This window comes from Salvelinus alpinus, chromosome 33 (genome assembly GCF_045679555.1).
Source record: "Salvelinus alpinus chromosome 33, SLU_Salpinus.1, whole genome shotgun sequence".
In the NCBI taxonomy this organism is placed as follows: Eukaryota; Metazoa; Chordata; class Actinopteri; order Salmoniformes; family Salmonidae; genus Salvelinus; species Salvelinus alpinus.
The window spans coordinates 30,604,118-30,609,504 of NC_092118.1; positions in this window are offsets into that span (position 1 = coordinate 30,604,118).

Consider the following 5,387-nt stretch of genomic DNA (forward strand, 5'->3'; position numbering starts at 1 on the left):
CAATAAAAGGGATGACAGATTGGCTGTTTGATGGGGAATGTGGTTTGTGACTTTAATATATGATTTATTTATGAACATAAATAGTTGTTAGTCAAGGTAATTCTGATGAGATACAATCATTATAGTTTTTTCCCTGATTTGAATCCTTCTCTTCTCAGTTGTTGGATGACAGATGTATGAAGGTTGCTTAGGAAGTAATCTATAATGGGAGGGAAAGAGAATCAATCAATTTATAAAGTGTTGGCACTAATTCTGCAAAGAGGTCTAACATTGTAATAGACAACAGCATCAGACGCCCCAAACTGTCTGTCTGTCGCATAGAACTACTAGGCCTATAATACGAAACAGCGCGTTTAAAGTCAGAATAAGAATATATGAAAAAAATAATATTTTACATCTCCCGCGATCCAAAGGCTCTCCCATCTGCGCTCCCAACTCCAACTCCATCATCAGGATAGCCAGCTCGTTGACTTCGTCCATTTCGCTCCTCCTGGCCACATGGATACCGGTCGGGGGACTAAACACTTCCAGAGGTTGGTAGTTGTTCACCACTAGGATGCCAGTGTCAGGCCACCGCTCCGTGTCTCTAACGGGCTGATGCTGCTGCTGCTTTTGCTCCGCATTGCAATGATTATGGTCCTGCAAAATTGAGGTCCAAATATCCCCGCATGCGTTGGACTGGTCATAGAGAGAGGGGAAGAATCTGGATTTGTTGGCATTCATATTGTTTTCACTTTTCAGTAGGTCATGAATTCAGATTTGTTTGGATTCGAAAGGTGAATGCACCTGGTGATTCTGGAACCATTACCTCTAGTTTATCATGTTCTAAACCTTTTGTTGCATTGTAATTTGAGCAGTAGGCTAAACCAGTAGGCTAAGCCTAATGCTAAAAGGAAACACTTAATCGAGAGAAAAAAAAATCCTAAAGCAAATCAATTGTTCAATATTATTATATTATAGCATATTTTATTTCAAGCTGGCAGTTGATCTACAGTATATGTTAGGCTTTACTGCGCAGATAATATTGATCAGACTCAATCAGCAGGACCCCCCCTTTAATTATATCACCCTATTGCAGAACAATTTTCCTACAAAATACAATTTAATAAAATAAAAAGGCTCCTGAAGTTTGTAATATTCAGACTTAATAATCCCTTATGAAAAATGTATCAACCCCTACAAAAATGTTAATGTATTATAATCCACATAATAATTCACATTTCCTGTTGCTGCAGGATTATTTTCCCGCTGTATCAAACTGGCTCAAATTCAGATTCTACTTCTATACTGCTTATTTTCTGTGTTCATTGATCTCACCAGCAATCAATAGTTTAACAAGAGTAAGAAGAAATTAGGGTATTTTCAAAGTAGGCCTACACTAATAATTAAAAACACCCAGAGTGTAATGAACACGAGGGGAGACAGAGAGCTGGGTTCAAGCGCAGGGCACAGCAGGTGTTTATTGCAAAGGACCACAGGAGGAGGCAGTAACTACAGTCGTGGTCAAAAGTTTTGAGAATGACACAAATATTAATTTTCACAAAGTCTGCTGCCTCAGTTTGTATGATGCCAATTTGCATATACTCTAGAATGTTATGAAGAGTGATCAGATGAATTGCAATTAATTGCAAAGTCCCTCTTTGCCATGCAAATGAACTGAATCCCCCAAAAACATTTCCAATGCATTTCAGCCCTGTCACAAAAGGACCAGCTGACATCATGTCAGTGATTCTCTCGTTGACATAGGTGTGAATGTTGACGAGGACAAGGCTGGAGATCACTCTGTCATGCTGATTGAGTTCGAATAACAGACTGGAAGCTTCAAAAGGAGGGTGGTGCTTGGAATCATTGTTCTTCCTCTGTCAAACATGGTTACCATGGTTACCGGAAACACGTGCTGTCATCATTGCTTTGCACAAAAAGGGCTTCACAGGCAAGGATATTGCTGCCAGTAAGATTGCACCGAAATCAACCATTTATCAGATCACCAAGAACTTCAAGGAGAGCGGTTCAATTGTTGTGAAGAAGGCTTTAGGGCGCCCAAGAAAGTCCAGCAAGTGCCAGGACCGTCTCCTAAAGTTGATTCAGCTGCGGGATCGGGACACCACCAGTACAGAGCTTGCTCAGGAATGTCAGCAGGCAGGTGTGAGTGCATCTGCACGCACAGTGAGGCAAAGACTTTTGGAGGATGGCCTGGTGTCAAGAAGGGCAGCAAAGAGGCCACTTATCTCAGGGAAAAACATTAGGGACAGACTGATATTCTGCAGAAGGGACAGGGATTGGACTGCTGAGGACTGGGGTAAAGTCATTTTCTCTGAATCCCCTTCCAATTGTTTGGGACATCCGGAAAAAAGCTTGTCCGGAGAAGACACGGTGAGCGCTACCATCAGTCCTGTGTCATGCCAACAGTAAAGCATCCTGAGACAATTCATGTGTGGGGTTGCATCTCAGCCAAGGGAGTGGGCTCACTCACAATTTTGCCTAAGAACACAGCCATGAATAAAGAATGGTACCAACACATCCCCGAGAGCAACTTCTCCCAACCATCCAGGAACAGTTTGGTGATGAACAATGCCTTTTCCAGCATGATGGAACACCTTGCCATAAGGCAAAAGTGATAAGTGGCTCGGGGAACAAAACATTGATATTCTGGGTCCATGGCCAGGAAACTCCCCAGACCTTAATCCAATTGAGAACTTGTGGTCAATCCTCGAGAGGGGGGTGGAAAAATACAAAAACACACAAATTCAGACAAAATCCAAGCGTTGATTATGCAAGAATGGGCTGCCATCAGTCAGGATGTGGCCCAGAAGCTAATTGACAGCATGCCAGGGCGGATTGCAGAGGTCTTGAAAAAGAAGGGTCAACACCGCAAATATTGACTCTTTGCATCAACTTCGTGTAACTGTCAATAGAAGCCTTTGACACTTATGAAATGCTTGTAATTATGCTTCAGTATTCCATAGTAACATCTTACAAAAATATCTAAAGACACTGAAGTAGCAAACTTTGTTGAAATTAATATTTGTGTAATTCTCAAAACTTTTGGCCACGACTTTAGTAATGTAGTCCGGGAGATCAGGCATTAGGTAGATAACAGGAAATCCGATAGGCTAAAGTACAGGCAGGGAAAATGCAAAAAGCGTTGTTAGTGAGGCAGGCAAAAACTGTCATTCACAGGAAACCCAGCGCTCTGAAAGACGTGTGTCACAGAACAAACAGTACCTCACAGTGATGGGTGCCAAGAACTGAACTAAATAGTGTGTGCTAATGACATACAAGTGTGTGAACAGGTGATCAGAATTCAGGTGATTGGGATCTGGAGAGTGAGCTGCGTTCAGGGGATCCACGTGTTTGAGGGTGTGAGTTGGAAGCAGACGTTACACAGAGTAGGTTACCTTCCGACACACATTTACCTATAATAATTCAATTCAATTCCAGATGCTCTAAGCGCCGGCAGTGGGGAAACTCACTTTACCCTATAATTATTCAAGAATTTATTTTAAATAATCAAAACAACAGTGGAAGGAAGGATGGCCATAGTCATTGCATCTTAGGTGTAAAGCCTTTGAAAAACCACATCAGAAATTTGTCTTCACAAGTAGGCTACTGATTATTTATTCGGTAGGAAAATATAATTCAGTAGGGCAGGTCAGGGATATTGTTCCTTTATCCAAGAATATAGTGCACACCAGTTAGTTTCATCGGCAAACAACACCAAGGCTCAAGTTAAGAGAACAGGTATACAAAGTAATGAGGGGAAAGGCCTGCTTGGTAACATCCTTGCCCAAATGTATTTATTCAAAGTTGTATAAAATATTTATATATATTTTCGCAATTATATAGTATTGAATGAATACATGAACTCTAACTAATAATAATATGTGCCATTGAGCAGACGCTTTCATACAAAGCGATGGACAGGTGGCGCTGTGCTCTACCAACTGAGCCATACAGGACCCCTCAAGATTGACTAATGTATGCGTACTACAGAAAGTAAACTTACAGGCCATGTCATACGTTTTGACAATATTCGTAAACATATCTTTTTTTAACTGAAAAGTCTCATGTCTCGTTTGGGCAATATAGTGAAACTATCACCAGTTACTAATCTATAGTAGGAGGAGAGCTGTCACGAATATCACCGAAGGTGGCTCCCCTTCCCGTTCGGGTGGCGCTCGGCGGTCGTCGTCGCCGGTCTACTAGCTGCTACCGATCCCTTTTTCCCTTTTCGTTTTGTTGGGTCTAATTGGTTTCACCTGTTCCTTGTTTGGGGTTTTTGGGTTGGGGTTATTTAAGTTTAGTTAGCCCGCTTGTGTTCGTTCGGGATTGTTTTGCTGTATTTTGGTAAAGGAGTGTCTCTGTTTTGGGATTGTCCGCTGTACAGCGTATGTGCCTGTGGAGTACATTATTTTGGAGTGGTTACGCCTGTGTTCGGCGTCACCCTCTTTGTGCACGGTTATTGTACGGAATAAAGTGTTTTTCCGAATCCTCTGCTCTCTGACTCCACACCCATCACTCTACGCACCGTTACAAGAGCTCCTTATTCTCCCAATGGGAAATAGGACAAGATCCCTGCCATGCGACTGACCGAGTCAGAGTGCTACGAAACACTGTGGTTAAAACAGTTACCACAGAGCATTTGACGATTAACCAGTGGTGGAAAAAGTACTCCATTTTCATACTTGAGTAACAGTAAAGATTCCTTAACAGAAAATGACTCAAATAAAAGTGAAAGTCACCCAGTAAAATACTACTTGAGTAAAAGTCGAAAAGTATTTCGTTTTAAATATACTTAAGTATCAAAGTAAATGTAATTGCTAAAATAAACATATCAAAAGGCAAAGTAAAAGTATAAATAACTGTACATTCCTTATGTTAAGCAAAACATTTACGGATGGCATGGGGAACACTCCAACACTTAGGCATTAATTTACAAACAAAGCATTTGTGTTCATTGAGTCTGTCAGATCAGAGGCAATAGGGATGACCAGGGATGACCAGGGAAGTTCTCTTGATAAGTGCAGGAATTTGACAATTTTCCTGTCCTACTAATCATACGAAATGTAACAAGTACTTTTGGGTGTCAGGAGAATGTATGGAGTAAAAAGTACATTATTTTCTTTAGGAATGTAGTGTTGTAAAAGTTGTCATAAATATAAATAGTAAAGTACAGATACTCCAAAAAATGACTTAAGTAGTGTTTTAAAGTCTTTTTACTTAAGTACCTTACACCACTGTGATTAACTGTCCCATTCTGTACTGATCTACCACAAGTCACATGGTGTAAACTGGATGAAGGCATCTGCAATCCTGTGATCAAAACCCTCCTTCCTGCATTTTACTAAAGTATATATAGATGATGCTGGACTGTACAGGTGTTCAGT